The following is a 10,731-nucleotide window of genomic DNA, read 5'->3' as shown; positions in this document are numbered from 1 at the left end:
TGTGGTATTTTTATAGAATTGCGTACTGCTCAGCTATAAAGAATGATAAACTCGAAGCCATTGTACATATGTGGATACTACTTGAAGATATACTCATAAGTGAAATAAACCAGATCCACTTGTGTAAATATCATGTTGTATCCCTAGTATGAGGACTCAAAAGAATAAACAAATATAGAAAAAGGCATGACACAATTAAAAGGAAAGCGAGAATTTAGGGTTGGTTAATGAAGAGATGGCAAAGAGAAAATGTGGAAAACATGACAGGGGCAAAGTCATACATTTATATGCACAAGATGGTTAAGAGAATGGTCCTGAGAATCTTCAGCATGTTTTTGAAAATAGCAGTTAATTCGTAGGATTCTCACCCTGACTATATATGCTGGTATGTGTGAACTAAGCGAATGCACTGAAGAACGCAATACGTAATGGCAGGGTCATGCTTGAAATACCTGTCATTATGGTCTTCTAATTACATACTGCTTGATATGACTTGCCAATTATGACCATATTGTCTCTCAAATAAATGTTTGTTTTAAAAAAAGGTAATAAATGAAAACATGAGACAAAAATAAGTGTCAAATGACTGTCCTGCTACAAGGCTGTATAGTGTTAGATTTCTAAATTTCTGTGTAAAATATGTGAATCCTTATTGTTACTTTTAAATTTTTTTATCCTTCTAATCTTTTTTCTTCATATTCTGGAGAGATTTGAAGTTTAACATAAGAATACTTGATGGAAAATACCTGTTCCATGTTATGTCTAAGATGTTTGATTTTCAGATAGATAGTAAGGTTAAGTTCGACTGCCTAAGTTATAGGGTAATAATATCATTAAGCTGCTCTTCTGGAAGGTTAACAACTTAAGTTTTCAGACCAAAAATTAAAGAAAAAGACAGGGTTCAAGGACAGCCAATATTTTTTCCCTATCTTTTGAAGGTCAGTAAGGACTCAGGAAATAGGAGTACCTGTACTGTAACATCATGTAACTCAATTGTGTCCCAAATTTTCTGATCAAGGAGATTATGCAGCCACAAAGGAAAGTGATTGATGATGTATAGTGTGCCTAAGGAGTGTCAAATGGCGAGAAATCATTTACTTTCATAGTGAGTAAATTGGTCAAGCAATGGTAGTTACTCATCCACATTACTGACACTGATAAAGGATTTACAAACTGAGATACAGGCTTTCAGATTAAATCCTGAAGAGATTTGACTGACCTTATCAGATACAAAAGTTACATTTCTTGTTATATAGGTTCTGTTCTTTGTTGGTCTTAACATCCAGCAGAAAAGTATGAAAATGAAGTATAAAAAGTAAAGCCGGGGGCCTGGCCCTAGCTCAGGCCTTTAAGTGGCTGCTTCCACAAAGCTGTCAGCGTCAGGTTGCTGGAGTTCGAACCTCACACCTCTCCCGCTGGCCAAAAGTGCCCTGAAGGCATTCGAGCAACAACAACAAAAAAAAGTAAAGCCATATTAATATGCTGAGCTGTAAATGGCTCAAGTCAACAACTTTTGACATTGCCAGTCTTATGGAAAACTCACTACTATTATGGACTACTAGACTATATTGCAATATTTTGCTGAATTCATGCACTTATAATATTTAAATGACAATGGAATACCCTTCTCTGACAAAACTAAACAAGAAAAGGGGATAGAAATGAACGACCATTTTGTATCTGTATACTCAAAATAGTTAGGATAGATATACAGCTCCATTCTCTTAATTCAATGAATAGAGAGGTTTGTTCTAATAGTGTTTGAGGCAGGATATCATGTCTGCATCTTGTACAATGAATAATCAGTAAGACAACAATATGCAATGTATCAATTATCAAAAATGTGCTAGTAATCTGTTGTGAAACTGTCTCATTGCTATTTGGTTCTCAATAAAATTTTTTTTTGTTTGTTTGGGTTTTTTTTGCTGAACCGGGGATTGAACTCAGACCCTTGAGCTTGCCAGGGAAGCACTTATTCCACTGAGCCATCTCCCCAGCAATAAAAATATTTTTAAAAAGTACTGCACACTACCATTATTCCTTGTAGTCACTCTACCTTGCAGTAGCACACCTCTGCTTCATTGGAGAGTGGCCTAAATGCAAGGCCTTGTCTGTATTGGCAAAGCTCTTATTCATGATGCTGTGTAGTCAAGTTATTACCACTGATGGGGCAACTCAGGACACCAGTTGATGACACTTGCTTTTCCAGAACAAATCTGCCAACCTTAGATATCAAACAGTTATCATAATTGGCAAAATTTCCTGCATGGAACATTCTTCAAGCTGACCTCTCAAGGGCCTTCTCAGTTCCTGTAATTGCCTTGATATTCATTTTCTTTATTTGAAAAGGAAATAAATACATGTTGTCTCGTGCAGGTCTTTTTGTGAGAGAAAGAGAGAGAGAGACAGAGAGAGAGAGACAGAGAGACAGAGAGAGAGAGAGAGAGACAGACAGACAGACAGACAGACACACAGACACACAGACAGACAAACACACAGAGACACAGAGACACAGAGACAGAGACAGAGACAGAGACCCAGGTCTGACATTCCTGGATGCTCCAAAATCATACTACTGGTCTCTTTTCTTTAATCCCCTTGTCATAGACTCATCTTGGAGACGGTGGCTAGGTCAAGACCCTGATAAAGCTTCTTGCTCCCCTCTAACTTAGTACCCTTATCAACTTTTTCCAGACCACCTCCCATGTTTTTCTTCCCAGCTTCTGAAAACCACTATTGTACTCTCAATTGAAAATGGATTTTAGAAATACTGATGCCCTTCTCCATACCCAGAAATACTGACTTCATTATTCATTGGTCTACACTGTGGGTGCTATGCACATTTATTTGAATTTTCTGTTATGATTACTGTCCAATAAACACAGCACAGGTTCAGTCTTATTTTATCAATTTACTTCCTCCACCATTACAACTGAGCTTCAACAAGTCACAGACATTGTGTCATCTTTATCCCTATATACTGTAAAATGTATCTACCAAAGATGAAAAGCATTTCAAAGTACTACTTTCAAACTGAGGAACACTCTGGCCAGTCAGGACCTGTAACAGCAAATCTTGGCACAGGTGCACATGTCATCAGGTAGGACCAGCAACATGGAAAAGTCCAAAACAGCAGTAAGAATACAAGTCAGAAGTTGGTAAGTTAGCCTAGCCCCCTGCACAGTGGGACCTGCAACTGACACATAAAAGTCAAAATTCTGGGCAGCTGGCATTGACAGAGGAGTCCAGGTATACCTAGCCTACTCTCCTACACTAAGCGAAGCACTTGCAACTTGGGAGCTGTCCTGACCAGAGGAACACAGGGTAAACCAACTCTAAGAAGGGGAAATACTTTGCATTCAAACTCCCAAATTATGGTTTGTACTGTTATATAACTATAGACTTTACTCCAATGTTCTAAAGTACAAAAGCCATAGTTACCAAAGTTTGGCAATTTCTAAATTCTGCTTGATGTTATAATCATTGCTAATTATACTACTGTAGCTAGGATATCTTGATCCACTCTAAGATATCTATTTTAACCATTTGTTCTCCTTTGGGTAACAATATTGGGAGGTGCTGGTGTAATAACAACCCTACACCTAAAGACAGAGGAAAGTGCCAAACAGAAACCAACACCCCACTCTCAATTAATTTGGAAGAAAGGATCTTGGAACAGACACAAACCAAGAAATTATAACACAGAGATGATGTCCCTGAAAAAGGGACTCTTCCTAGAGTAGCCTTGACAGTAGTATCGTAATATCAAAATTTCTTTCTCTTTATGAGCAGAATATATTTATTGAGAGAAAGAAAGCTCCTGTCTGAGAGAGGGACAGGAAGGGGGCCCAAGCGTGTAGTTCCCAGGTAATATCAAAATTTCACAAGGATTATATCAGAAATCAAAATAAAATGTTCTTTCAGAAATAAAAAATGACAAGGCAATGGAACAAAATGCAATCTCATGACCCTAGACCAACTAAAACAAGTACAGAGGACAATAACATAGAAGAAAATGGAAATCACATACCTAAAAATCACTGAAATGATAGCAACTGAAGTAAGGAAACAACTGCAGAAAGGTATAAAGGAAATCACATGGGAAAAATCTCTCAGCTAAAAAAAGAAATAATAATAATGAAAGAATTGCTGAGCATATCTAAAGATGTCATAGATAAAATAATAGAGGAGCATAGAAAAGTCATGGAAACCTTGAATGAACCATATAGGAAAGAATTAGAATGCATGAAACAGATTCAATTGTTTTTTTCTTTTGCAGTACTGGAGATTGAACTCAGGACCTTGTGCTTGCCAGGCAAGCGCTTATTCTACTGAACTATCTCCCCAGCCGCTCAGATTTAAAGAAATATCTAGAAAATTAAAAATTCCATTAAAGCTGACAAAACCATTTGAATGAAACTAATGATAGACATTCAGACCTTGAAGGCATTGTAGTAGCTATTGACCAGGAAAGGAAAGATCTCTTAAACAATGAACCAGGAAATATTAATTCAACCGCTATAAGATGACACAAAGAAGAACAACAGAACATTGATTAGTGTCAATGAAAAAGGAGCAAATCACATAAAAAAAATATTTGCAGAAGAAATAGCTGAAAACTTCCCAAACACAGGGAAAGAATCTGACATATATAAAAATGAGGCATACAAAACTTCAAATAGCATCAACCAAAATCAATCTATATCCAGATATATGATAAAGATCTCAGAAATGCAGCACAAGAACAACATATTTTTAAAAAAGAACAACATATTAAAAGTTATTAGAGAAAAGAAACATCATATATAAAGGAAAGCCCTTCAAATCACAGCAGATGTCTCAACATAAATCATCAAGTCAAGAAGAACTTGGAGTGAAATACTTCAACTCCTGAAAAAAAAAACACCCAAAAACACAAGTTTGAATCTAGACTGAAGTACCCTGCAAAACTATCTTTCAAAAATAGTGGAAAATTGAAATACTTCCATGACAAAGACCAACTAAAGAAATTCATGAAAACCAACCAACTATACAAAGACTACTAGAAGATATTCTAGAAAGAGACAAAAATTACTACAATTCCAAGAACAACAACAGAATGAAAGAAACCACCAGGCAGGGCAAGCAATTAAACAAAGGAAAAGTAGAACCAAAAACAGGCAAATACCATGACAAAGATAAGTCAATACACAATAGTTATAACCACCAGTTAAAAGAAATAGACTGGCAGAGTGGATGAAGAAACAAAATCCAACAATGTGGTGTGTATAAGAGACATATTTAACTCAGAATGTAATTCATAGCCTGAAAGTCAAATGATGGAAAACAATACTCCATGCACCAGGGACTCACAAAAAAGCAGTAGCTATTCTGTTCACAAAAATTTTAACTTCAAACCAAAAATTATCAGATGAGACAGAGAAGGTCACTACATGCTTCTTAAGTCAAAACTTCAAGAGGATCAGATAACAATCATAAATATGTATACACCAAATATAGGAACATCCAACTATTTAAGACAAATTTTAAAGGACGTGAAAAATCAAATAACTAATAGCACAATCTTAATGGGGAACTGCAAAACTCCATTGTCTCAAAGAGACAGATCAACTAAACTGAAAAATTAGCAAAGAGGTAGCAGAAGTCAACCAAATCTTTCAACAAATTGACTTAGTAAACATATACAGATTGTTCCACCCAACAACATCTGATTACACATTCTTTAAAGCTGCACATTGGACATTCTCTAAAACAGACCATGTACTAGTCCATCTGTTATGCTTAAGTAAATGCAAAGGAATTAAAACTATCCCATGCATATTATCTGAACATAGTGCAACACAACTGAAAATTAATGACACAATAAACTTCAAAAACTCCAAAAACATATGGAAATTAAATAACACCCTGCCAAGGATGGCCAAATAGATCAGCAGATTAAAACACTTGCTTAGGCAGATGCAGCGGCAGGGGTTCGATACCCAGCATGTTGTGCCAGCCTCATCCCTGGGGTATGCTGCGATGGAGATTGAGACTGGGCATGGTGGTTCGCGCCTATAATCCCAGCTCTTTTGGAGGCTGAACACAGGCTTATCATTACAAGTCTCATCTATGTAGTGAGACCCTGTAGACCCTGTTGACCCTTACTAAAGACTACAAAAAAACCCTCCTGAACAATCAATGGGTCACAGACAATATTAAAGAAGTAATTAAACAATATGTACCTTCCAACAAAATTCAAACACAACTTACCAGGATTTGTGGGATGCAAATGAAAACAGTTTTCAGAGGTAAATTAATAGCAGTGAACACTCACATTAGGAAATCAAAACAAGAACAAATAAATATCCTAATGCACTTCAAACTTGTAGAAATAAAGAGCAAGTCAAGCACAAAGCCAAAAGAAGGAAGAAAATTATGATGATCAGAGGAGCAATTAATGCAATTGAGATAGAGAAAGCAATACAAAGAATTAATGAATCAAGGAGTTGGTTACTTGAAAGGTCAAGTAAAACTAATCAACCCCTAGCCAACTTTATCAAAAAAGAAAAGAAAAACCTCAAATTTATGCAATAAGGAATGAAAAGGGTGAAATTAATATAAATCCTGTGAAAATTCAGAAGATCATCCATTCAAAAATCTTTACTCATACGATGGAAAACAGAGAATAAATGGACATATTCTTAGATACATCTGAATTATCAAAACTGAGTCAAGAAGATATAAAAATTTGGAATACCCCAATATCAGTTAATGAAGCTGAAAATATAATAGAAAACTTACAAAGGAAAGCACAGATCCTGATGGATTCACAGCTGAATTCTATAAGAAATTTAGAGATAATTTAATGTCAATACTCCTTAAACTCTTCAATGAAATTGCAAACATCATTTTTGTTTTTCATTTATGTATTTGGTATAGGGTCTCACTACACAGCTCGGACTCGTAGTGATCCTCCTGTTTTCAGCCTCCCATGTGCTGGGATTACAGCCATGTGCCACCAAGCCCAGACTCCATCACTGTTTCAGCGTGCCCTGGGAGTGGGGCTGGCATGGCATGCAGGACCAGGGATTGAACTCTGGTCCCTGTGCTTGCCAAAGCAGGAGCTTAGTCCACTGAGCTATCTTGCTATCCCTCTTCAATGAAATTGAAGAGGAAGAAATTCTCCTTGTATCATTTCTGGAGGCCAGTATTACACTGTTACCAAAACCAGAGAAAGCACCAGCCAAAAGAGAACTATAGGTAAATATCCCTCATGAACATAGATACAAAAATACTTAATAAAATACTAGCAAGTAGAATGGAGCAAATCATCATGAAGATTATATACCATGATGAGGTGAGATTCATCCTAGGGCTGCAGAGATGAATCTATTTGCAAATCTATAAATGTAATATACCATAGTAACAGACAAAAACAAAAACAACATAATAGACACAGAAAAAAAACTTTGGAAAACATCCAATACTCATTTATGATAAGAAAAAAACCCTACTGAAAATTGGAATAGATTATGTTTACGTCAATTTGATAAAAGCCATCTTTGACAAAACAACAGCCAACATCATTCTAAATGGACAAAAAGCTGAAAGCTTTACTCCCAAATCAGGTACAAGATGAGGATGTGCAGCATCACCACTCCTATTCAATATAGTTCTGGAAACATTAGCCAGAGCAATTAGAAAAGAGAGAGAAATAAATGGGATAAGAATTGGAATGGAAGAAGTTAAATTATCTTTATTTGCAGATGACATGATACTCTACATGGAAGACAAAAAACAAACAAACAAACAAAAAACTCCACCAAAAGACTCCTAGAATTAATTAACAAATTCATTGGCGTAGCAGGATATAAAATCAACACTCCAAAATCAATAGCATTCCTCTACACAAACAGCAAGCTGAGAGAAAAAGTAGGAAAATAACACTCTTTACATTGGGATAGAAAAAATTAAATACTCATTAAAGTTAAATATCTATACATTTAATCTTACAATACTATGAAAAAAGATATTGGAACAGGATTTCAGAAAATGGAAAGACTTTCCTTGCTCATTAATAGGAAGAACCAACATCTCCAAAATGGCCATTATTCCAAAAACTTTTATACAGATCCAGTGCCATCCTGATCAAAATACCATCAGCATACCTAACATACAGAAAAAGCATTCCTACAATTCATTTTGACCCAGAAAAGACCTAGAATAGCAAAGGCAAGAGCAAAGCCAAGGCAGGAGGCATCACAAGCCCTGGTCTGAAATTATGCTACAAAGCTATTGTGATAAAATCAATATGGTGCTGGCAAAAAAAACAGAACTGAGGATCAATAGAACAGATTACAAGGTGCAGACACAACTGCAAACACACTCAGCCACCTTATCTTTGCATTGCCAAACACATTCACTGGAAAAAAAGATAGTCTCTTTAACAAATGGTGCTAGAAAAACTGGCTATCCATATGTCAAAAATTAAAAACAGATGCATGTCTATCACCATGCAGTAAACTAAAGTCAAGATGGATGGATTAAAGATCTAAACATTAGGGGACCACCCACTCGGGGTCCCCCTCCTGTCCGTCACTCAGACAGGAGCTTTCTTTCCTCAATAAATATATTTTGATCATAAAAAGATCTAAACATTAAAACACAAATACTGAATCTACTCAAAGAGATAGTTGGTAGATTTCTTGAAGACATAGGTGTAGGCATAGAGTTCAAGAACAAAAATCAAACTGCATACTAAATATTTCAAAGAATCATAAAATGGGATCTCATCTTATTGAAAAGTTTCTGCACATCAAGTGAAAACAGCAGCAAAGTAAAAAACCCACAAATTTGGGGAAAATCTTAACCAACAGTCACTCAGTGAAAGGACTTTTGTGGCTGGCTTAGCCTGCAGCTGATAGGACACGTGTTGCTGGGGATCAAAACCATGGTCCCTGAGTTTGCTAAGCTTGCCTAAGTATGCATTTTAGACTGCTGAGCTATCTTGCTGGATTTTTATCTTGAATACATAAAGAATTTAATAAAGCAGGAGCAGATGTGATGGCACTGGCCTATAATCTCTGTACTCAGGAGGCTGAAGTAGGAGGGTTTATGTGAGTTGGAGACCAGCCTGGGTTACAAATGAGACCCTGTTTCAAAAAGACAAAAAAAACACCAAAAACCAAAAAACAAACAAACAACAACAACAAAAAAAACAGGTCCCCTAAACTTAAATACCTAATCAAAAAATGAGCATGTGAGATGAATTCATACTTCTCAGAGGAAGAAATACAAATGGTAAATAAATATATGAAACAAATGTTCAGTAGCACTGGATATTCAAGAAATGCTAATTAAAGCAACATTGAGATTACATCTCCTCTCATAAAGAATAGCTATCCTAAAGATATCAACTTATAACAAATGCTGATGAGGCTATAGATGTAAAGGAACACTTCTCCACTGTTGATGGGAGTGCAAACTGGAACAATCTCTGTGGAAATCAGTGTGGAGATTCCTCAAAAAACTATGATTAGAAGTCCCATTTGACCCAGCTATTCATTCCCCTTCTGGGTTCTTTTCCAGAAGAACTGAAAACATGATACAATAGCGATATATGTATACCCATGTTTATAGCAGCACAATTTGCCAGAGCTCAATCTTGGAAACAACCCAAAAGACCACCAACTGAGAAATGGATAAAAGAGATGTTTTACTAATACAATGGAAGACACTTCATCATAAAAAGATAAATTTAAGACATTTCTTGGTAAAATGGATGCAACTAGAGACCATACTCTGAAATGAAATAAACTGAAATCACATAAGTAAACATATTCTTGTCCTGCTTTGAGAAACTGGAGGAGTAAATAAGAACCAAAATGTATAGTTCATGTACATTTTTTGTATTTTAATAATTTTATTGAGAAAGAAATAGCAATGAGGCAGTTTCAAAACAGGTTAGTAGTATAGTTACAATAATTAATACATTGCATATTGTTGTCTTTGTAGTAGTTGTTCCTAGTACAAGATGCAGACCTGATATCTTGTCTAAACACTTAGTTGAAAACCTTCTTCTCATCGAACTAAGAGAAAGTAGCTGTATATTTATGCTATTTTGTATATACAGATATATGTACTCATAAGTGAAATAAACCATTCCAACATATGCATTTTTAAATGGAAATTAATTATTTTTTCCATAATTTTATTGAGAAACAAATAGCAATGAGACAGTTTCAAACCAAATTGGTAGGACAGTTTCAATAATTCACACATTGCATACATTCTTCCTAGAAGTTAACTGCTGTACAAGATGCGGACATGATATCCTATCTACAAACACCATTAGAACAAATCCCTCTATTCATTAAGAGAATGTAACTATATATCTACCTTAACCACTTTGAATACACAGATACAAAGTGGACATTCATCTGTATCCCCCCTTTTTTTGGTTAAGTTCCATAATTTAAATATGATAGGTGTGTAAACTCAGCAAAATATTCTAAAAGAGTTCAGAGGTCCATAATAGTATTGGGTCTTTCGCTTCACTGGCAATGTCAGAAATTGTTGACCTGAGTCCCCTACAGCTCAACATAACACCATGGCTTACTTCTTATATTTCATTTTTATACTTTTCTGCTGGATGGTTAAGACCAAGATAAAGCAGGACCTATGCAACAAGAGTTGTAGCTTTTGGGTCTGATAAGGTCAGTGAAATCCCCTCAGGCTTTATCCTGAGAT

This window comes from Octodon degus, unplaced genomic scaffold (genome assembly GCF_000260255.1).
Source record: "Octodon degus isolate 3935 unplaced genomic scaffold, OctDeg1.0 scaffold00412, whole genome shotgun sequence".
NCBI lineage: Eukaryota > Metazoa > Chordata > Mammalia > Rodentia > Octodontidae > Octodon > Octodon degus.
Note: the sequence above shows the minus strand (reverse complement) of the source record.